The 24,025-nt window shown below is 56.6% G+C and overlaps 1 protein-coding gene across 7 annotated transcripts in view; it reads right to left on the reverse strand.

Moving 5' to 3' along the window:
- The window catches only part of RBFOX3 (RNA binding fox-1 homolog 3), a 397,113-nt gene that overhangs the window by 110,098 nt on the left and 262,990 nt on the right, over nt 1-24,025 (reverse strand). For 6 of the 7 annotated variants that reach the window (XM_032320543.1, XM_032320549.1, XM_032320548.1 and 3 more), the window contains exon 4: nt 10,564-10,603. The exons of the other annotated variant lie outside the window; for it this stretch is intronic. The gene's annotated coding sequence lies outside the window, so the exon portion shown is untranslated. The remainder of the gene's footprint in view (nt 1-10,563; nt 10,604-24,025) is intronic. 7 annotated transcript variants of the gene reach the window in all.

A 24,025-nucleotide genomic window follows, 5' to 3' on the forward strand; every position in this document is an offset into this window, starting at 1 on the left:
AGGGATGGAGCCCCTCAGGCTCCCAGCTCCGCGGGCCGTCTGCTTCTCCCTCTGCCCTTCTCCCTTCTCACGCGCTCTCTCTCTCAAGTCTCTTAAAAAAAATTAAAAATAAACCCCCCCCCCCCCCCAAACTACCATCTGCGGTTCGGAAGAGAACCCTCACGGCAGCCCGACTCTGCCGGTCTCCCGGCTTGGACTCCAGCCTCTGGACTGTGAGGACCACATGTCTGTGTCTCAGGCTCCCCAGTCCACGGGCTCAGACAGTCCCCCTCACCACACCAAACCTACCACCAGCTGAAACCTTTAAGTCTTCCTTCTCTTACCCCCGTCCATTTAGTATTTTTGGACCCACGAGCAAGATTTTACATGAATTCTGACTAAACGTAGTTAAATTTCAGTGATGCTTCTGGCCAGCAGACCAGGTAATCTATTGCTTAATCCTCTCAGCTCAGATCGACTAGAATCTGACCATCATGCTAGGACAAGCTCACGTGAGTCACTAATAAAGACGGCCACTAGGACAGGGTTGAGAGCAGAGCCTGGTGCCGTACCACAGAGGACATCTCGGGAGCCAGCATTCTTGGGAGATGGTCATTCACACAATCCGGAAAGCACCTAACCATAACGTTATCCAGTCCCTGATTAGAAGAGAGGATGGTCAGGCTGGACCTAACTGAGCAGGTGATCTTTATGTCAGTCTGGAGGAGTCGCGGAAAAGAGTCCTAAGGCTCTTCTGGGAGGGGGAGCACCCCAGGCAGAGGCCTATCACAGGATGTGCCTGGCTACTCAGAGAATGGGCAAGGTGGGCCATGAGCTGGCGTCACGAGAATGAGGGGGAGCAGTAGGAGAGATGGTCAGAGGAATGATGGGGCCAGATCACATGAGGTCTTACATGGGAGGGTACTGTGAGGACTTTGCCTTTCTCCAAGAGAACTGGGAGCCATGGGAGGATTTGAGGGCATAGTCCAACCTGGATTTTAAAAGCATCACCATCACCCCTAGTAGCACACTCCTTAAAAAGATGGCGAGGGCCAGGTGTCTAAGGAGGAACTCCTCAAGATCACCTCCACTCGCCCTGAAGATTTCTTCAGAGCCAGTGCCCATGGAGAAGGGGGGGATGACTTCTTGGCCTGACTAGCAGTCCTCTCTTATCCTTGTGGCTCTGAAGATGCTGGGGCGGGAGGGCCCCGATCTGGCAATGCTCAGACCTGGGCCCCAGTGCCAGCTCTGCGGACTCACTGTGTGGCTTTCAGCAAGTTACTTAGCTTCTCTGAGCCTCCGTTTCTTTTTTGGCGAAGTGAGGATAACAACATTTACCTTTGTGGATAGTGAGGGGACTACAGAGTCAGCAAGGGGAGAGGCCTGGTGCAGAGGGGTGTTCGAGGAACCATCAGCCTGAGAGGCCCAGTCAGGGGGGCATTGAGGACCGTGAGATGCGGCAAGGAAAACCCCGACTCTGCCAGGTTGCTGGGGAGGCGCTGGGGCCCGGCTGGCCTTGGGGACCCTCCTTAGCATTCTGGGCAGCGGCCCCCCGCCCGGCCTGCACAGAGCAGCTGTGGAAGCCGCAGAGATTCTGCTCCTGTCCTCATTCCGGGGTCCCCCTTCTTCCCTCTCCCTCCAGCTCATCAGCAAGTGTCAGTGAGCTGGCAGGCCGGACACCCCGCAAAGGGGCCGTGGAGACATCCTGCTGGTTTGGGCAGAGATCACTGCGCTGCAGGCCCAGTGCCGGCGGAAGAAGTCCTGAGAGGCAGAGCTGCGGGGCAAGGGGGTATCTGCAGAGGCCCGGCCGGCCCCCACTTCTTCGAGTGGTTTTCCCTTTGTTCCCACAGACCCACTGGAGGTGGCCCTGTGAGGGCAGGAACTAAGGACCCTCCCCCTACCTGCCCGGTAGAATGATTTTTTGCCAGAATGTTGGTCTGGTTGGTTCAGGGTATCTCAAGCACCAATCACGGTGCCCATCGGGGCTCAGGGCACCTGTGCTGACAGGCCTGTCCCTTCTCGGGACGATGGGGGGCGGGGCTGGGTCCCTGCCTGTGATCTGCCCCCTGGGGTGGAGGGGGAGGGGGGTGTGGAGAAGTTGACTTAAGGAGTTGGATTTTTTTTTTAAAGAATTTTGTTTATTTATTTGACAGACAGAAAGAGAGATCACAAGTAGGCAGAGAGGCAGGCAGAGAGAGAGAGAGAGGGGGAAGCAAGCTCCCTGCCGAGCAGAGAGCCCGATGCGGGGCTCGATCTCAGGACCCCGGGATCATGACCTGAGTCAAAGGCAGAGACTTAACCCACTGAGCCACCCAGGCGCCCCTTAAGGAGTTGACTTAATGATAAATGCTTATGATATCGGAAAGTAAAACTTTCCAGAAAGACAGTCTTTCCACTGCTGGGAGTGAGTGTATGGTCACTCCAGGCTCCAGTGTCAGGGGCCTGCCCGCCGCAGTGGGAGGCGGGAGCAGGGGTGTGATGGCTCAGAGGAGAGACGCAAAGTGCCATCAAGACCCTGACCGGCTGGAGGGATGCAGGGGGAGGCCCTGGTGCTCAGGGGAGGGTGGACGGACCCAGAGGCCAAGTGGGGAGTGGCCAGGTCCTCTACGTTGATTTCTCCTCCCCAGCCATCTTGCTAAGGCCAGTGAGGCCCTCCATTAGAACCACTGCCTTACCAGGGACCCTCACTTCGCTGCATGGTAAGCAGACACAGACCTGATCTTGGCCATCAAAGGAACAAAATCCGCTCTCTTTGGGACACCCAACCCCCCCCCCCCCCCGCCCCCAGAGACCACCTGCCCTTCCATCAGCCTCAGTGAGGGCCAACAGGAGCACAAGGCATCAGGTGTGGGCAGCCAGGCCAGCCTTCTCCCCATCAAGGGCAGAAAGCCAAGTGCCTGGACCTGGACAGGCCTCTCCCGTGATGACTTCTGTCCTGTGAGGATCACGTCAGGGCCTCACTGTGTCCCCTCTCTCCCCTGGAGAGCGCTCCCTGTCTCCCCCGGGCACATGCCCTGGGCAGAACTGTCCACCCTACAGAAGGTGGGGCGGCTGTGAAGTCAGAGAGAGAGATGTGTGTCGTGCTCTCTGCACCGTGACCTGCCTCCCGCTCCCCGAAACCAGATGATAAATTACTCTGCCCAAGCGGAACACGCCCGGACAAGCCTCCTTTCTAACTGTAATTAATACCCTGGGGAAAACACAGACTCGGGGTTTTTATACTTTTGCACAAACACGCGCGAGTACACAGACTCTGCTTTCTGTTACCCTCCAATCCTCTCTCAAATATTTCATGTCCTGCTTCCTTTGTGGGTAGCACAAAACCACCCAGCTGGATATATCCTGAAAGCAAAGGGAGGCACTGGGGACCCTCTCCAGTCCCTGGGACACAGAACGTGGGAATTTGGGAGCTGACTTTCTGGGCCGTGTTGCTCGTGTGTCTGATACCATATAGCTCCAGCCTCCGCAGAGTCAGAAGGGGCCATGGGTTTGGGTGACCTCTTTGTGGTCAAAATTTGGGGGCATCTCCCCCTACCCTTTTCTTTCTGTCATGGCAGCCTAACTAAGGCACTAGTCCAAACACACATGTGCATACAGATCTGAGAGTTCCAAATATCAGATATTTCTAAAAAGGCTCTATAATGAGTTAGGAGCCTTGGAGTCCCATGAAACTTGACAGCCAATGACCCCGACCATGGAAATGCTTTCTGGAAGGGGAGGAGAACCCTCATGGGCCAGGAGGGGTGGAGTCCTCTGTGCCCCCATGTTCATCAGTTGGCTTCTTTGGTGTGGCCGGCAGAGGCATCTATGAGAAAGGCTCAGACACCCAAGCTCAAGAAATCCATGCTCGATTACCAGGAAAATCAACTTTGCTCAAGGGACATTCTCAACCTGGGCAGAAAGGGAAAGCCTGGGCAGCCAGGCTATGGTCTTGCCTCAGTCACTTGCAGTGTGAGCCTGGGCCCATCATCTGCCCATCTGAAGCCTCAGTCTTCCCACCTATAAGATGGACGCTGCAGTGAGACTCAAATGGGATAACACGTGTTGAATGTGTCTAAGGTCCCGGGACAGATAAAAGTAAGAGTGTGGCTCTGTCCATGCCTAGATCGGCAGAGAGGGTGTGGGAACAGGGTTTCAGAAGAGCGAATGGCCTTGGCCTCAATGGGCCCTCCCCACTGCTTGGTTTCTCCTGTTGGGATGAGGAGGACGCTGTCTGAGGTTCGCTGCGACGCGCACGTACACAGAGGCAGTGGGGCTGCTGGCGGCTCTGGCTTCCCTTCTCTCTGGTTTTCTGACCTCCCCTCCCACTGTTCCACTCCATATTCTTTACCATCAGAATGTTCCTGGGAAGAGAGTCTGCATAGAGCACCCTGTAATCATCTTTCAAGAGCTAAGGCCCTGCCACTGCGGATTCCTCCTCGTCGAGGAGGAGGCCAATCTTACGACAGATGAAATAACCACATTTGTCTCTGTACTCAGACCATGTGCTCCCAGGCCTACAGGCCGCGAATCAGGACTGCAAAGGGGAATGGAGACGAGGGCCAGGAACACACCTGTGTGTCCTCAGGGCTGCCTGTGTGCATGTGGGCAGGGGGAGGGGGGTCCAGACAACCTCATGGTCACCATACATGACAGGATCTGTGTTTAAGTAGGAAGAAGGTTCCATTTCCAGTCAAGATGGGGAAATAGGGACTGACTTACTTTCCTACCTGGCACAACAGGTAAGAGCAAACAACTCAGTAATGGTTTTCTTTTCTTTTTTTTTTTTTTTAAGATTTTATTTATTTATTTGACAGACAGAGATCACAAGTAGGCAGAGAGACAGGCAGAGAGAGAGGGGGAAGCAGGCTCCCTGCTGAGCAGAGAGCCCAATGCAGGCCTGGATCCCAGGACCCTGGGATCATGACCTGAGCTGAAGGCAGAGGCTTTAACCCACTGAGCCACTCAGGCACCCCCGGTAATGGTTTTCAAGACACAGGACAGAAGACAAGGAAGCACAGGGATCCTTGAGAGCAGGAAACCATGGAGGGGAGCTCCCATGGCTCACAGTGTATAAAGCTTCCAGGCCAAGGTGCAGGGACCCCAAGTTGTGCCTGGTGAGCTCCCTGAGCTGAGGAGTCAGATCTTAGAGTCTGAGGATACCAAGATGGATGGACTTGTACAACAGAGCACTGGAGACGAGAGAGCTGGACGGAGGGAGACCCTGGAGAACCACGGAGGGTCCCCAGGAGTATTCAGCTGAGTCCTGACCACCATGTACTGGAGGAAAAGCCCTGAGGCTCAGGAAAGAACCCCATGAAAGGATGATGGGAAAGAGTGCTCATGCCCGTGGGACCAGAAAATTGAGTGTCCCCAGCTGCCTGACTAGAACCCTTCACAGTTCACGGAGCAATGAATGGACAGAGTGCTCCGAGGGCCTTGCCTTGGTAGTGGGATTGTTTGACCCAGATTAACCATGGCTCCGGCCAATCTGGCAAATCTTTGGAGTAAGATCTGAGAGCAGGGGATCGAACTGTATCCAAGTAATTTAACCATGTCCCAGCACAAAACACAAGAAGATTTACAGGAATAAAAAATAGCCAGCACCCCAACATGGTAGAATGTACAGTGTCTAGCTTCCAATCAAAGATTACCAGGCATGCAAGACATAAGGAGAAAAATCAATCACTTGAAACTGACCCGGAACTGACACACATGTTAGAATTAGCAGAAAAGGATGTTGAAAACAATTAGAACTATATTCCACGTATTCCAGAAATTAAGTAGAGACGTGTGAGATATTTTTTTAAAAAGGGCAAATTGAACTTGTAGAGATGTAAACTACAACATCTGAGGTGAAAAAAATACATTAGATGAAATGAATGGCAGATTAAACACTGCAGAAGAAAATATTAGAAGGAGCCAGAAAACACATGTTGTACAGAGGAACAAAGAAGGCAATGACAGCAGGCTTGGAGATCACGGGAGCCAGGAAGGCCCTGAAACTTTGTAGCACTGAGAGAAAAAGCACCTGTCAGCCCAGACCTCTACACCCTGCAAAACTGTCTTCTAAAACAAAGTTGAAATAATGACTTTTTCAGACGTACAAAAACTGCAAGAATTCATCACCAGTAGGCTGGTGCTGTAAGAAATACTGAAGTGAGTCCTTTAGATAGAAGGGACATGATGCCCAATGGAAATATGGATCCACACAAAGGAATGGAGACCAGCAGAAGCGAGAATTGTATGGATAAACAAAGGAGTTTTTTTTTTCTTAGTACTTAAGTCTCTTCAAAATCCGACTACCTAAACAAACAAAAATAACACTGCGTTGTAAGGTTTATAACATAGGTACATAAGGCCAGGAGGGAGGAACGGAAGAATGTTTATACTGCATATGAAGTGCACTGACATCATTTGAAGGTCGACTGTAACCGGCTTAAAAACCACATAAACTCCAAAGCAACCATCAACTTAAAAAAAAAAAAAAAAAAAAAAGGAGCTGTTACTAGTAAGTCAAGAATGGCAATAAAATGGAATACAACAATTTTAAATACTCAATTCAAAAGAAAGCCCCCCACCAGAAAAGAAAAAGGATATAAAGAAAAATAGGAAAAAAATAGTGAGTTATAGATTTGCTTCAAGATCAAAAATCAACCAATCTAATTCATCAAATTAACAAAGTAAAAAACAAAAGGCACCTGATCATTTCAATTGACTCAAGAAAAGAACTGAACAAAATGCTACATCCATTCTTTTTTTTTTTTTTTTAAAGATTTTATTTATTTGACAGACAGAGATCACAAGTAGTCAGAGAGGCAGGCAGAGAGAGAGAGAGAGGAAGCAGGCTCCCTGCTGAGCAGAGAGCCCGACGCAGGGACTCGATCCCAGGACCCTGAGATCATGACCTGAGCCGAAGGCAGCGGCTTAACCCACTGAGCCACCCAGGCGCCCCATCCATTCTTAATAAAAGCCAGTAAAAACTCCCAGCACACTGGCAACAGATGAGGGATGGAGAGGAATCTATGGGAAACCTACAGCGAACATCGTAATTAATGGTCAAGGAACTACTTTCCCTTTACTACCAGGACCAAAACGAGGACATCCGCTCTCACAACACTTCTATTCCACAGTGTGCTGAAGGTTCTAGCTAGTGGACCAAGGCAACAAAAAGGAATGAATGACATCCAGATTGGAGAGGAAAAGGCAAACTGCTCACAAAGAACATGATCGGCTGCAGAAAATGTGATGAAATCTTTAAAAAGCTACTAGAACTAGTGGGTAAGTTTGGTAAAGATGCAGGACGTAAAATCAATATATAAAAATAAAAAAAATTTTTTTCAATACACAAGAAATCGAAGGAAAATACCATTTAAAGTGGCATAAAAACAAAAAATACTCAGGGTAAGTCTGACAAAAGATGTGCAAGACCCATATGCTGAAAAGTACAAAACTTAAATAAATGGAGACTCGTAACTTGTTTATGAAGCAGAAAAGACTCAGTATTATTAAGATATCAATGATCGTCCAATGGATCTACAGATTCAGGGCAATCCTGATCAAGATCCATGTAGGCTCCCCCCTCCCGCCCACAATTCACATGCCGATCCCAAAATTCATACAGAAATTTAAGGGGCCTGGGCACCTGGGCAGCTTAGCCAGTTAGGTGGCTAAACATCTGGCCACACTCAGGTCACAATCCCAGGGTCCTGGGACTGAGCCCCACACTGGGCTCCCTTCTCCTTCTCCCTCTGTACCTCTCCCCCTGCTCATGCTCTCCCTCTCACTCTGCTCTCTCAAATAAATAAATTAATAAATAAAATCTTAAAAAAATGGAATTTTAAGGGGCCTAGAATAGCTGTTTCTTGTTTTCTTGAAAAACAAGAACCAAATTGGAGGGTTAACATTACCTGATTTCAAAACTGATTGTCATAAAGTTACGACAATCACGAGAGTGGGACAGGATGTCAAAACAGACTATATACAGATCAGAGGAACCAAGTCCAGAAGTGGGCCCACGCTTAAATGACAGCTGATTTTTGTGAAGCCAATTCAAAGGAGAAAAGGACTCTTTTTAACAAATAAAATTGAAATCAACACACGGATCCAGTTCAGAAAAATGAACTTCAATCCATACCTTGTACCATACATAAGAAGGAGCTCAAGACAAAGCAGAGACTGATACGTAAAATCTAACACATATTCAAGGTCTAAAGAAAGTACCAGAGGAGAAAATCTTTGTGATCTTGGATCAGACTAAGATTTATTAGATGCATCAGAAATACGATCTATAAAGAACAAAGGGATAAACTGGAATTTATCTAAATTTAAAACATTAGCTCTTTAAGACACTGATACAAGAGCGGAAAGACAGATGAATTAGGAGGAAACGTACCTATGAGGGACTTGTACCCAGAGCATGTACCTATAAGGGACTTGTACTCAGTATACATAAAGCACTCCCCAGAACCTACAGTAAGAGGACAAACACCCAATAAAAAAAACAGGCAACGGTTTGAGCCGACGCTTCACCAAAGATGATGGATGTCAACCCCACGGGGAAACACAAACTAGACCACAATGAGATACCACCCCGTGCCCATCGTAACGGCGAAACTCCCCGCAGCCAACACCACTGAGGACTGGAAAGGATGTAGAACAGTGACCCCCACACGTGGCCGGCAGCCCTGTGAAATGGTAGAACCACTTTGGAAAACAGTTTGACATTCGCTTTACGCTCACCAGAAAAATCCAGCCATTCCGCTGGGTGGGCGTTCTACCCAAGAGAGAAGGGGCACGTGTCTGGGCAAAGACCTGTGCAGGAGTGCGCTTGGCTGTGTTACATGGAACGGCCATAAGCGGGAAATGACCCCAGCATCCTTCCAGGGGCAATGGAGGAGTACCCCGTGGTGTCTCGGGAGCACGGAACACTACCCGGCAATGAAAAGGCGTGGACCGTTCACGCGCACCGTGACCTGGGTGAGCCTGTGACCCGGGTGAGTCTCAGAGGGCTCATGCTGAGAGCGAGAAGCCCAGCAACCAACGAGAGCACGTACGGTGTGATGTTAATGGGGATGAGAATATAGACCGTTCTAGAATGACAAAACGCAGGTAAGTGTTTGCCTGGAAGGGGCCTGGAGGGCACAGGCGAAGAGACGAAGACGCCCGAGGAAACTTCTGGGGGTGGTGGGCACGCCCAGTATCTGGACTGTAACGACGACGTCGCAGGCATAAACGCACAACTGCACACTCCATCATATGCATGATCGACGGTGCGCACCTCGGTAAAGTCGTTGAGAAAACAAATGTGCAAAAACCTGAGTTTGCAAGCCAGAAAAAGCACCGCATCATTCCTTAGAGGGTGATGCCTTAACCTAAGACAGATTCACCCGAGGCCTCCTTTGGTCGCGTCCCCGTAAAATAACGGCCCATCGGAAAGGCTGCGTTGCAAGGACAGACCTCGTCGGTGAGCGCCGGGGCCAACGCGGTGCCCTCTCTTCATCTCCCCCCACTCAGAACCGCTTTGAACACGGACAGAGAAAGGACGGCCACTCCCAGGGGACCCTGTCATGCCCAAGGGGAGGAGCCCTGAGCTCTGCCTCACTGTCCCCATCCCACGAGCGAGCGGAGCCAGAGCTGCCCCCTCCACCACCCCGTGAGGCCCCACAGTGACCGACCTCCTGGACAGAACCCCCTAGCCACTTGGACAGTGCCCGCTTCGGAGGCACGGGTATATTCAGGGCAAAAAAACAGTACAAAAGAGATCAGCAAAAGAAATCTCTGGTGTTTGGCTCAGGAGGAAGTCAGACTCTGCCACCTGACAGCTTTACGTTGCATGTCTGATCTGTGGACAAGGCTTGGCTGTCCTTGGGCATGAGGCCCGAGACCCGGGGGCCCTGGAGGGGAATCTGGCGGGGGGCCCAGGGTCACGAATACATAGCAAACCTGCATTTCCTCATTTGTTCACAACAAACATACGTTAAGCTATGATAAAATTCTCCTGCAAAGTAAAATTTTGCAAGCGAATTTACAGAGGGGATTGGCTGCAGGCCGGTGACGGGAGGCGTGGCTGTGAGGAGCCTGCAGACCGAGGCCTGGGGTCAGGAGGATTTCACAGGGAGACGGAGGCCCGTTCCGCAGCTCCCTCCCCAAGGAGACCGGGCCAGGAGGGGACACGCACCACCCCAGGTTCCGAAGGTCTCACGGTCCAGGGACAGGCACCTGAGCACTGAGTGGGGTTGGTGGGGGGAGGGACTGCCTCTCTGGCTGGTGGGAGCTCCTGAGCCACGTCACCCATCAACACACTCCCGTCCACTCACGTCCCTTCTGGTGCCTCTGGCCCCCACTCCTGCCTTCCTGGCACAGATGGGGCTGGTGCTTTGGGGGACGAGAGAGGTCCCGGACGAGGCGCTGACCAAGACAAACGCTCCATCCTCTGCCCCCCAGGCCCCCGCGCACCCCACTCCCCGCCTCCCCCAAGTGAGCCGGAAGCCCCAGAAAGCCCCAGAAAGCCCCAGCATTCAGCGTCAGCAGCTCCCAACATGTTCTACATGTGCACATCTGTCAAAAACTATTCAGGAGAAAAAAAAGAGAAAGTCTTTATACCTTTTATTCAGCCAATTTTCCCCGAGGCACTGTGGGCGCTCTAAGAAAAGAAGAAGAGAGAGAGAGAGAATTACCATCAGTGCCGCCACCGCGCACCCGACCGCCGACTGCTGTTTGCTCGCTGACTGGTCAGGTCTGGAGGAGGAGGGGGCGCAGGAGCCGAGGAGACCCGCCGGGGAAGCCGGGCCGCGTCGGCCCCGGGAGCGCGGCTAGGAGCCCACGTTCCATTTAGCAAAGACAAAGGACCACAGAACACCGTGGACCCGTGGTCCAGAGTCTCCTAACACATCGTCTCTGTAACTGGGCATATTCTGTTTTCTCTCTTCCGTGGGCCCCAGATTTGGAGTGACCCCCTTCTCCGTCTTCTTCCCCAACCCCCCGGTTTGGAGGTTACCCACACATGGAGACTCTGCCCACTAGGAATGGTGGCATTTAACCCCAAACTGAGCCCCCCATCACTCCGCACAGATCTGTCCTGCTCCCCAGGGGTCACGTCACGCTGCGTGGAGTCACGGCGTGTAGACCGAATTTAACACTCGTCAACACGTAACATGAAGAAAAGCGGATGGGCTGCTGCGGCTTGGAGAGTAGGGAATGCCACAACCCACAGACACAACATTTCCTGCCCTTTCCCGCCAGGGCCCTTCAGAGACTGGAAACGAGGCGTGGGCAGCTGCGCTCCTCATGGACTTCAGTTTTCCTTATTTATGTTAATAATGTTTCAGAATTTTTAAGATTTTTATTTTTAAGTGACTTCTACACCCAGTGTGGGGCTCGAACTTACAACCTCGAGATCGAGAGTCAGTTGCGTGCTCCACCAACGAAGCCCGCCAGTGCCCCGACGTTTTGTAGCTTTATGTGTTCGTATTGCGCACCTCTTTTCAAATTGTGACAAAACACTTAGAAAATTTACCACTTTAACCACGGTCAAGTGTACAATTCAGTGGCATTAAGTCCGTTCACACTGCTGTGCAACCACTATCTGTTTCTAGAACTTTCCATCACCCCAAGAGAAAACTGCGCACTCATTAAGGAGCGCCTCCCCTCCCCCTCTCCCCACTGTGTGTTTTAAACTCATCATAAACACGATAAAAGCAAGCGAAAAGCCTCTGGAATCCAAGGCCAATCAGACTGGGCCTCTTCCTCGAGGCGGAGAAACATCATGGTGGTCACCATCATCAACGTCATCGCTAAGAGCTGGTCCCGCTGTCACGGGCTCTGCACATTCTGGGCGTCTGGCCCTTGACAGCTGTTGCCGCATTCGGCCCTGGGAACCCTCAGGAGCGTGAGCTAACTTCTGTCACCCTTTCCCAGATGAGAAAACGATTTGGCTAAGCAGTGGCGTTCCCCCCCACCGTTGCGGGGGCAGCTGGTTCCCTGGCAGGTCCCCAGGCGCTCCCCGCACTCCCTGTGACCCGCTGATGGACGGTGCCCTTCTCCATGGGAAAGGAGCATTTAGTGGCCCTGAGCCGGCCCTGCATACCGCTGGAGTCTGTGTGAATCAAGGTGGTGGCATTTCCTGGACAATCTCCCCACCCCGCCCCCCCGTGCCCCCCAAGGGGCCCCCAGGCAGCAGCAGAGCGGGCCACGGCGTGGGGCGATCTTTCGCGCCCCCTCGTCGGGGCGCATGCCGCAGCCTGTTTTTTGGTCGGCATTTTCTCTCTCCAGCCAAGTGGCAAGCGCAGCTCCTGGCGCGCGTCCAGCTGCGGCTCCCAGAGCCACCGTGGGGAGGGGCGGGCGGCAGTGGAAGGCGCCGCCGGATGGAGAAGGCGTCTTCGCAAAACGAGATGGATTGAATCAATCAACTCGCATAACTGCCGCCTCCAGTTGATTTGGGGGTTTTCTTATTGTTGACTTTCTTCTTGGTCTCCGAAAGTGAGTTTTCCTCCCAATTCAATTCAATTTAGTTCCATTTAATTCAATCCATCCAGCCCCGGTGAGTGAACCGCCCAGAGTGCACGGCTCGGGAGTCCGCTCCTCGGGGCTGGTCTGAGAGTCTGGGGGTACAGCGCTGCTCCTGTCCTGTGTCCCTCCCGGCCTCTGGCTCCCACATCCCTGCCCCTGCTCTCCAGGCTCTGTGCCCAACCCGCATAGCTCCTGCAAGTGCTGGGACACTCTGGAATTCCCAGCCAGGTCAGGGTAAGGCGTCCACATCCCCCACCCCGCCCCTGCCACCTGCCCTGATCTCCAGGGACCCCAACAGTGTTCCAGTTCCCTGAAATGTCTTCCATTGTCACAAATATCCTCATTTGGTCAAAGCGAAAATACCTGGTATGAACACCAGTGGGATAAGTGCTCAGTCCCTGTCCAGACACTCAGAGGCTGGGGCCCGTATCCATCTCCAAAGAGCCTCTATGTTTCCAAAAATGCAGAACCAGAGGGCTACCAGGGGGCCCTCTGAGCCCAAGGCCTCCAGCATCCGTGGCATGCAAGGGTCCAGCCTGTTTTGCCAGCGCTTCAGGCCACGGGGTCCCCTGGCCCTCCCTGTCCTCTGCTGGAGTATAGAACCTCCGGGGTAGTGGGGGTTCTCTCCTGTGCCCACGGGCTGCGAAGGAAGCGTCTCCCATTGGGACCCACTCCTGCTGTGGCCCGGCCACCTCCCAGGTGTGAGCCAGACAAGGACGAGCCAACCCGCAGGGGGCCTGCCCTGCACTTCCGGGATGAACCCTCTTCTGCTGCGTCATGTCACCCACTCTGCCCCACCACCTGCGCTGGGGGCAAGAGACAGGGAGGGAGGCCTGGGGCCTTGCTGATGACAGCCCAGGGCGAGCTCGCGGGTTGGGAAACAGGGAGCAGCTTCCCAGCCTCACTGTTAGCAAACACGGCTCTCCCCGCTCAGCAGGATAACCAATTACGGTGATTTTTGCGGGGATGATCAGGTTCCTAGAGGGACACAGCTCATTAGGCCGGGGGTGCTGACGTCCCCAAGTGCGCTTGGAGAAGGACCCTTCAGCGGTGTCCAAACACAGCAAGGCTCGATGACTGAGCTCGGAGGGTCTTCACCCTGCCCGCCCCCCTCCCAACGGCCTCCACGCAAAGTCTGTGCAGCAGCGAGACAGCAGCGACTCAGCCTTTGGGGCCTGGTGGGCGCGGACTCACACGGCGTGGGGCTGCTCTCCAGCTGCGGGGGCGGGAGCTCCTACGGCCCGGCTTGGCTGCCCTCACCCTTGACCACACACCCCACCTGTGGAGCCCGGCACGGGGCTGCCCCACGGGGAGGCAGCACACGTTTGCTGAATGAGCGAAGGAACCCGACAGGGAGCACTGGCCTCCAGGGACCCAAACCGCATTACTGTTCTAGAGAAGGGTCTGGGTCCTTCTGGAGTGCTCTTTGCTCCGGGGGATCCCATCGTGGATGAGCCTCAGCCCCCATGGGGACCCCTTCCCCGTCTCCCTGCCTGCTGGCTTCTGCTTCCCACCCGCGCCCCAGCTCCCAGCGCCTGGCCGAACATGTCGCCTCAGCGAGTCTCCTCCGCGGGAGTCCTGGCTCCTCTCTCGACTCGGCTCCATCCAGACGACCCAGGGGACCCTGCGACCCTGCTTCCTTCTGTCCGTAACACGTTCTGTCCTCTAGACGCCGAACTGCGGCCCCCTGTGTGGCCTTCATCACACCAAGAACACGAGTCCACGAGGAAAACCAGTTTTTAGTGTGCATCATCCAAACGACCTGCCCCGACGGCGGTAGCCCAGGCCCCTCCCTCTCGTGACGGCTCTGCCAGCCGCCGCTGGGGTCCTGGCCCGGAGCGGACTCGCCCCGCTGCGGGTGGGAACAGGGAGAGCCGCACAAAGCAGAACCCGTGTTCGCGGCGGGCAGGGACTCCTGTTCACTGAAGATGCCCCTCCCATCACCGTCTCCACTCTGATCTACCGAGCGACTGATGTGCCCGGCACCGAGGGTGCGTGGCAAACCCCACTTCCGTCGCACGCGGTGGGCATCATCGTCGCGGCGTCCGGGCGAGAGAGGAGCCCGTCCCACGTGCATCCTGCTCTGAGCCTCCGGCACTTCCTGGGAACCGTATTCGGACAACGAACGCATCCTGGGCCCCTTCTTAGCTTTAGGGCAAGGATAAACCAGGCGGCCTCAGGTGCCGCGGCTCTGGGGTGAAGGGGAAGCGGCCCGTCCTGCAGTGGCGTCCAGGAGGGCAACGCTTGCCGATGCTGAAGGGGTAGGCGCGCCGGTAGAGACCACAGACCCGTTTTTGCAGGAGGCGGCTCAGGTCTGGAGCCGGGAGAGGGGGTCCTCCCGCGAGGACACAGGTCTTCGTCTGCTGGGCTGCTGTAACAACGTGCCCCTGCCCTCCCCAGCAGGAAGGTCCAAGGTCAGGGAGCTGGTAGATCCTGGCCGCGGGAAGAGCCTGCTTCCTGTCTTCCCGCTGTCCTCACAGGGTGGGCACAGAGCGAGCTCTCCGGTCTCTTCCTCCAAGGACCTTAATCCCATCACCACCTCGGCTGACACCCCACAATACCAATGCAATGGGGGCTAAGATGTCAGCCTGGGCATTTGGGGGATGCATTCAGTCAGTCCAGGGCACCCAGAGGGCCAGACCCACACCTGGCTTTGCTCCTTCTGCGTCTCCCCAAGGGTGCGGTGGCAGTGCTGGCTCTCGGGGAAAGTCAAGGCAGATTTTCTTTGGCACCAGGAAGGGCCTTGGGCCCCCCCCCCCGCCAGGTGGTGGCCCTGCCCCTGGGGGAGGGGCAGGGCTGCATGGAGAGACTGGGGTAGCTGTATGAGGCCTGCCTGTCTGCCCTGCTGTCTTACCTGGGATTTTATTAAATGGCCTGTTCCGTGCTCTCTCCCTGAGGGGAACTGGAGGTGAAGGGCGCAATTTTATAAATAAAAAATTAACTGTGGGTGGCTTAAACATGACTTTTGATGATGGAGATCATGATGGCACAGCCACTCCAATTTAAAGGGTTTTTTTCTTTTTTTTTTCTCCTTCTGAAAAGAAATTCACCTTTGGAGAGGAGGGGGGAGGGCGCTGGCTCTCATCTCAGAGGCCTCAGGCGGCTGTGGGAGGGACGGGGAGTTCTGGCAGGTTCTGGCTATTGGCCTGGCGGCAGGGGCGGCCCTGGGCTCTGGGTGCACAGCCCGCTCAGGCCTACAGGAAGCCCCCCCACCCCCACCCCACTATGGACCTCTGCGGGGGGAGAGGGTAGGAGTGCATTTACTCTGTGCTTAGAGCGGCCAGATCCCTCCCCCAGGAAGCCTGGCGGGGTTCAGGTGCCACCAGCCGGAGCCCCCCAGCAAGGCCCTCAGGCCCCTCTAGTGGGGGCAGAGCGCACCTGGGCTTTACGTGCCCTCTGCCTGCAGGGACACACCCCGGCCCTGGCATCAAGGCTCTGCTGCACTCGCCAGAGCAGGTGGGCGAGGGCCCGTAGAGCCCACCTGGCCGACTCGTGAGCCAGAGCCACAGCGTCTATGCAAACCCTCCTGCCTCTTTGCTCCCCAGGCCCCGCTCTTCTGTGGCCGGCTGGCTCTCCCGGCTGCGCTGGGCTTTGTAACGTCCTGATGAATGACAGGCCCAGTCCAGTGTGCCCTGTGCAGCCCCGGGCCCAGGCTCACGCTGGCCCTGTCGGGGGCGGTGTGGGCCGTGGGCACCGTGCCCTCAACGGGGTGAGGGCCGTGGGGAAGACGTTGCCTGGCGTTAGCTGAACTCGGCGCAGACCTGGGAAGGGAGCTCACTGGCTATGGGACAGGGGCCGCCCGCCGCCGAGGGGCACCGACAGCATCCGGGGTGTCCACGAGCACTGCTGTGTATCACCCTCCTGTCCCCTGGGCAGCCTGGTATGGAAAGTGAGGCCCAGAGGTCCCCAAGACCGACACTGTCCAGAGACCCTGCTGTGGATGTGGACATTTCCAGGGTCCCCAGTCACGGAAGGGAAGCAGGGGGGTGGGCCTTCAGCAGAGACCCCCGCTCCCCAAGCCCGTCCAGCACCAGGTTGTTTCAACACGTCTGCAGAACCGCACGAGGCCGACAGCACGCAGACCAGATGCCAGTTGTCCTGGCAGGAACGTGCGGCCGCCTGGACCCCAGAACGCGACCTTGTCCAGAAACAGCGTCTTTGCAGATGTAGCTGTCTAGAGGTCATGATGAGGTTGCCCTGGATTAAGAGGGGCCCTAAGTGCAGAGAGTCTGCCTCCAGGAAGCAGGGGGAGGACACAAGGCAGAGGACAGGCACGGGAGGCAGGCCTGCGGCGGCGAGTCTGGCAACGCATGGGCCTCCAGGAGCTAGACGGGGCAGGAGGATTCTCCCCGGGGCCTCCGGGGAGAGGCTGCCACCCCCCAGGCCGGTGGGAGAACCACTCTCCCCAGTTGTGTGATGATCTGTCATGGCAGCTCCAGGATGCCCCCCTGGGGGCTTTTCCACGTGCATTAGAGCGGCCACACACTTGTCCGGCGGCCTAGCAGCACGTCCCTCCCCCGGCGTGACCCTCTGCGACACGAATGCCGACATGGCGACCCCGAGACGGTCACCTCTCCCAGGGGGGCTTTCCAGGGTTCGAGCTGGGTGCCCACGCTGGTGCCGCACCCCCAGGCCCCGAGAGATACCGCTCAGTGTAAAGACTCAGGAGAACCGACGTTCCCCTGAGGGGTGTTCTGAATCCACTTCTTAAATTTGTTTCGGATTTTCTGGTTTTTGTTTGTTTGACTTTTCTTTTTTTACTGTGGTAAAATAACAAAGTTTAAAATTTGAACCAAAATGCGTAATTTTTATGTGCACAGTTCCGCTCATTAAGAGCATTCTCATTTGTTGAGGGTCCGTCCATCCATCATCTCCAGACATGGTCATCGTCCCGAACCCAAACTCCGTCTCCATGAAACGGGCTCCCCGTGCTCCGCCCCGGGAACCTCCCTGCTACTGTCTGTCCCGGTGAGTCTGACAACCCCCGGGACCTCTGTCACTGGTCTTTGGAGGTCACACGATCTTCGTCTGTTTGGGACTGCAGGATTGCCCGTCCTGCAAGGTGTCCGAGGCCCGTCCGTGTCAGGGCAGGAGTCAGAATGTCCTTCCTTTTCATGGCTGAGTAACAGTCGGCCGCGTGTGGCCGGAGCGTGGTTTGCTCATCCGCTCGTTGGTCGGCGGACGTGTGGGTTGGAAGCCACGTCTGAAGCCAGAACCATGCACTTGTCCATGCTTCCTATCTGGCCCCTGCAAGTTCAGAAAACCACAGCAAAAACTGTGGCCCAACCTTGCTCACTGAACGCTCTTCTCCGATCTTGACTTCTGTCTCCCGACACACTTCCATCTTATCTGGTGTCCTTACGAAAACGGATACAAAGCTGCAGAGCACAATGAGAATGGAAGCAGTAAGCCATCGCGGGCTCGTGGTCTCGAGGTCCTTCCTGATGTCACACTGGGCCACGCCCCCCAGAGAGTGGCCCAGTCTCCAAGTCTGTTTATCTGCCCAACCCTACCTATCGGGTCCGGGCGGGAAGGGCACAGCAATGCACGAGAGGGATGCCATGCCGGGCGCTGGGGAGCGCGGACCCTGGGTCTTCCGCACTTTGCTTGGTTTCCACGCCGTGCTGGCGTGCTGGTGTCTGATGACGTCAAAGGGGCCATCCTTCCCTCTAACGCAAACCTAAGGGGCAGCAGAGGCCCGGTCTGTGCTGCTCCCCACGGAGCTGGGCATGTGTTCTCTTCCACACTCAGCCGAAATGGAGTTCAGTGATGGCCACGTCTCCACGGCAGGCCACTCTCCACTTGGCTGCTCTGTCTTGGCTCCTGTCCCTCCTGTTTCTTTAAAAGCTGGCTCTTGCGTATGGAGTCAGCCTGGGCTAGGTACAAAGCCAGAGCTGGGAGGTGTCTCCTACCGGTGAGTTCTCAAGACCCCGCCGACATTCCCCAGCAGGTGACCTTTAGAAATCTGAAGATGCGTGACCTCTCCGCAGAGAGGGGCAGGTCTGCCCTGAGAACGGGACCCCTCCGCGGAAGCACCGGGTGGGACGTGTGAGGTTCGCCCTGCCCCGTTGGGTCCGTGAGTGGCGCCCCTGGGGGAAGGGGTGGTGGTGGAGACAGGCCAGGGAGCGGAGACGGTGCGCGGGGCAGACAGCACCGTGCCGCTCGCAGACGACCCTACGCTGGCTTCTCAGAGGAGGCGTGTTTCCTATCAATAATTTAGACATGCCCTTTCTCCTTTGAGAGATGGGCGAAATCTCATTTCCTGAGCAAATCCCCTAAGAAGCCAACCTGTTCATTCCTCGAAGAGTTTCAGAAGTCTGTCTCGATCAACCTACTTACAAAACAAAAGCAGATAATGGGCCGAGAGCGCTGGGAGCTGGGTGTTAGGAAAGCCGTCTGCCGAGCCCGCGGGCGAGGGCCTGGGATCCGACTGGGACCACATCCGGAAGCTCCGTCTGCCGCCTCCCGCCTCCCCTCCTCGTCTCTGAACAGCGGCGAGACCCAGAGAACAGGGCTGCACTGTTCCAGTTCGACGCAATAGCTAGAAAATCACTTGCAGAAATAGTGGAAAACGATGCGGATTTTTCCATTTTGGGGAAAATCGTGAGATGGGGGCCTATAGCTCTTCCCAGCAGCCTCCAGGGAAGGGCGGACCCCATCTGTGCTGGGCGCTGGCAGCAGAGGGCCTGGCGTGCTTGTTACAGCTTCAGAGTACGCACCCCCCCCCTCAAGTGCCTGAGTTTACTCTCCTGTGAGGTGGGGGTAAAGACACTTCCGGCCCCTCGGTGAGGATGAAGGGAGATCAGGTGCCCGGCCCGCTGCCGGGGAGGAGGCGGCCGGCCAGCCACAGACACGAACGGCAGGGCCCGCCCCCGAGCTCGCAGCCCCCTTGGGCTGGGTTCCCCCAAATAGGAAGGAAAGGGGCACAGAGGGAAGTTTGCGACAATCTCTGAGGATGCTCCTGCACCTCCCGGCCCCAACGTGAAGAGGCCGGCAGGTCCCTCCCCGCTGGGGGGGGGTTCTGGAGACTTGGGTGGGCTTCCTTCGCTCCGAGGTGCCCCTCTGTTGGAAGGAGACTCAAACCCAAACGAGCGCGGCACCACCTGCGCGAGCTAAACTGTGCTCCCCAGGCTGGCGGGTTTACCCGGGAGGTAGCAGGTGTGGAGCGAAGATGGTGGTTTTCATTTATCGAGTCTGTTGTTTCCCGAGGTTTAGGGAGCACTCAGCACCCATCATCCCAAATCCTCCCCAGGGCTGCCAGATGGGCGTTTTTGTCCCCGAGCGCTCCTGGGGAAGCTGAGGCTTCTCCAGGTGGCCACACTGGCCGCGGCCAGTGGCCTCGGGTGGTAGAGGTGTCACTGTCACTTCCTCTGGGGGATGCTTGTGGGCGTTGACTGGGAGCCAGCGACTGGGAGCCGGGGCCTGCCCCTGAGGGCTGGGCCAGGGTCTCCCTGCTTGCGGGGCAGGGATTAGCCATGTCGCCTGCCTCCTCCCTCTTCCCGCAGCTGGCCAAGGACTCCTGAGACCGCTGAGCCCTGCAGACCCACCTCTGGAACTGCCACGAAGCCTGGACACCAGAACCGTCCCCGCCACCGCCTTGTGCGTCGGCCGCCAAGGTTCCCGTCTGTGCGGGGGCTGCGGGTGTGTATGGGGAAGGTGCTGGGAAGAAGGCAGAGCCCACTCTTAACCGAACCCCTGCTCAGCTCCGTCCTGGGCCCTTCTGCTCCAACCCTGCTGCACAAGCAGGCCTTTCGTCTTCTGTGTCCTGAGGCTTGGACTTTGGGACCCACCTGACCCCGGAGGGGTCTGGCTAACTCCTTAAGAGAGCAGACCGCTGGCCAAGGAGGCCGCCTTGAATACGCAAACCAACCAACCCGACTCTCTACACTGGGGCCACCTGCCCCCTGCCCTCCTCTCCCAGGGCCAGGTACCGGACAAGACGGCTTCCTGCTCCAGAGCTCACGGCAAACACTCAGCGGGCCCATCCCGGGCCCGTCTGCCTGCCCACCCGGTCCTTCCCACGGAAGCCACGATAAAGGCTCCCGCCCACACTTTCCTTCTCCCTCTGCCTCCTCACTGACCCTGATGCTTCCCCAGGAGGGGCACCTCCTGCTTCCAGGAACAGTGAGCATATAAAACTCCTGTCCTGACTATCATTCTGTGTCTGTGTGTCTTACTGCGCCCGATTAAACAAATCCTGGGTCCCTTTAAAGCACCTCCTGCTGGTCCCCCTCAGGATCTCCGCTCTTGCAGGGGTGACGCTGGGGGCTCCCCCAGGGGGCAAGGAGTGAGGGAGTGCACCACCCAGCTTAGAGACCACACTCGGCCCCAAGGCCGCTGCCGCAACTGCCTCTAACCGACGATTCCCATTCAGAGACTCCCTTTTGGAATCAACACGTCTCCAGCTGCTTGACCAGTTCTGGAACCTTCTGCTGGAAGCGGTCTCGGACGTGGAGTGAATGTGGTCTCCTGTCATACCCGTGTCCCGGCGAGCATCTGCCTGTGACGAACCCACATTGACAAGCGGCTAATCTGCAGATTGTGGCCTGTATCGACAGTTCTGTTTATTTAATAATAGATGGTGCCGGGCCTTTGCTCACGCCCTGAGTCTTTGCGGAGACGGGAAACATGATAAATTGTGAATGTGTTTATGCTGACATTCCCGAGGCCCTGGGGCTCATGGTCAGGACTTCCAATAATAATTACAAAATGACTTTGGTCAGGGGAGGGGCCCCTAATGAGGACAAGGTGTGGGCAGACGGGCTTCCGCGGCTGGTCCGCGCTGGGCGAATATTCGCTCCGACAGACGTGCTGCGGCGAGTCACAGCCTTGCCTGACCCCTGCCCTGTGAACGTCTGGTTCACAAACACACTGGAGGGGAGCTGAGGGAGGGTGCCTCAGGGAGGGTGCCTGACGAGGCTCGCTGGACAGCGCCCCCCTGCCCTGGCTCTCCGCGCGCCTCCCAAGCGAGCAAGCCGGTGGCGCCTCTGGGCTGCCCTCCCTTTGCGCCTTCCATTCCGAGCAACACATGCCTGGAGGTGCCTCTCCTCAACCTGGCTCCGCCCTCCAGGGAATCCTGGGGGGAAGTTTCCGGCCCAGTCGACCCGGGTCCCTTCCGGACACAGCCGCCACCCGGCTTGCCGTGCCAGGTCACTGCCAGCTCGGCGAGCGGACAGTGGACTGGCTGAGAACCCCAGCCCCTAGCACTTCCCGGTGCGGACCGGCGCCCCAGGCTTGGAGCCCTGGCAAGCTCGCTCCCCCCTCTCCTCCCTGGAGTCCTCCCTGAATTGTCCCCTGGCTTCTCCCCACCCTCCCTCCGAGCCCCTCTGCACCGGCCCTCTGTGAGTCGGGCCTCAATCCTGCATCACACACCCGACCCCGTCGGACGCCTCGGCAGCTGCACACAGCCTCGGGAAGGTTCGGCAGGTCCAGACTCAACCAACCGGTGGCGGCTCACACCGGGGGGCCAACCTGCCTTGTGGCCTCCCATGCCCCAGCTTCCCTCTCACGGCTTCCCCCTTGGCTAAGAAGTGGAGCTTCTTGTGGTTCCCTGATGAACGTTTGTGTTCTGGATCTTTCCTTCCCCTGCTGGGAAGGCCTACCTCTCTCTCTCCGACAAACTCATTCAATGAAATCATCAGCAGCCCTGGTCAGCCCTCTCTTTCTCAGCAGGGTGTGGGGCTGTTAAGTGGACCCTCTCCCCTCCCTGAGCAGCCCCTGCCCTGCACAGGACACCCACCCGGTCCCCTCCTGCCCCTCCAAGCCTCGCCCACCCATCCCGTTTGCACTCCAGCCTCCTCCAGTGGGAGACAGAATATCCTTGCTCCCGCGGCCTCAGTCCTGGCCCTTCTGTTCTTACTCTGTGCCCCGGCCCAAGCCACCTTGTCCGCACTCTGGCCGTGCCCCCACCTGTGTGCAGCGAGGCCTGCTGGGGCCCCTCCGGACACAGCCCCCAAGGCTTAGGTCAGCTCAAAGCGTACCCGTGCGGAGTGTCTCCGACTCCTCCAACCCGACACGTCCAAGGCTCAGGGCCCCTCCAGAAAGCTGGGCCCGTGTTGCGGGTGCCCATTTTGGTACCTGGGAGTCCTCACCCATCCAAGCGGGCAAGCCATTGTGCCTGCCCATCAGCCAGCCTGAGCCCGATTCTGTCAGTGTGACCTCTAGAGCGTGTCTAGAGCGCGTCGAAAGTTCATTTACATCTCTGACCTCGCGCCACCTCCCACCTCCCCAGCTTGGGCACACACTTCCCACCTGGACTGAGCCCCAAGTGGTGTCCTGCACCCACTCGGGCTCCCACCAGTCTGCTCTCCACTTAGCAGCCAGGGAGATGTTTTCCTGATGCAATTCTGATCATGCTCCCTCCTTCCCATTAACACACGTCCCCCGCTTCCTGGAGAGGCTCGGCCTGGCATACAAGGTCCCGTGTGGTCCTACAGCTGCTCCTGGCCCCCTTCCCAGGCGGGTTCCAGCCACAGGGACTTTCTGTCCTTCCTTCTGCCTGCAGCACTGTCCCCTTCCAGGCGGCGGCCCGTGCTCTGACCTCAGACTAACCTCCCATAGGACCACGCAGGATTGCTTCTACTTTCAAAGCATCCTGGACCCCAGCCCTTTGGCCCTCTGTGATTCTTGCCTCCCTTCTCCTTAGTTAGAGCATCTCCGCTCCACTCCTTAATCCCCGGGCACTGTCTGATCTTAAGCAACGTGAGATGAGCAACGCCACAGGAAGCTGTCACTCAGATCCTCAGGCCCCGTGAACTGAAGAGCTGCCCAGGTTCACATGCATTTTGGGGGGAGGCTGTGTTTGCAATAGGGGCAGGGGGAGCCCCTGTGGTCAGAGAACAATGCTCTCCCCTGCCCCCACGTCCACAGCCAAGCCCCTGGGACCGATGACCATGTCGGGTTAGGCAGTGAAGGAGAATTGCTCACCAGCTGACCTTCGAACCGGAGGGTCATCCTGCATTACCCAGGTGGCCCAGTGTGATCGTGGTCCTTAACCACGGAAGAGGGAGGCAGGTTCAGAGTGAGCAGCTTCAGTGGAAGAAAGACCTGGCCACTGCCAGCTTTGCCGGAGGAGGGATGCAGCGGCTCTGGGGCTGGGGACAGCCAGGAGGCAGACTCTCTCCAGAGCCTCCAGAAGGAGCCCCACGGTGCGCTGACTTGAGCCCTGCGAGACCTGTGCAGACTTCAGACTTCCAGCGCCGCAGGGGGACCCGTCTGTGTTGCTTTCAGTCGCCATGTTTGTTACAGCAGCAACTGGAAGCTGATGTGCTCTTCTTAGGGGAAACGCCCCAGAAGCACACGGTCCTGGCTCTGTGTACCATTTCCTGCCCATCTCTCCGTTAGTCTGTCTGTCTGTCTCTCCTCTCCCTCCCGCCCTTTACGAGATTTACGGCTCACAGAGAACGCGGCATGCGTCCCACGTCCTGGCTGACCGACCTGGCACTAGAGGAACGGAAGAGGATGAAGGTCTCAAAATCTCACAGCCCCCCAGCCCCTCCTCAGGGCTCCTCCGCACAGCCGGGAGGAGGGTTTCCTAAACCCCCTTCCTGGGGCACCC

The sequence above is a fragment of the Mustela erminea genome, chromosome 18 (assembly GCF_009829155.1).
Source record: "Mustela erminea isolate mMusErm1 chromosome 18, mMusErm1.Pri, whole genome shotgun sequence".
Classification (NCBI taxonomy): domain Eukaryota; kingdom Metazoa; phylum Chordata; class Mammalia; order Carnivora; family Mustelidae; genus Mustela; species Mustela erminea.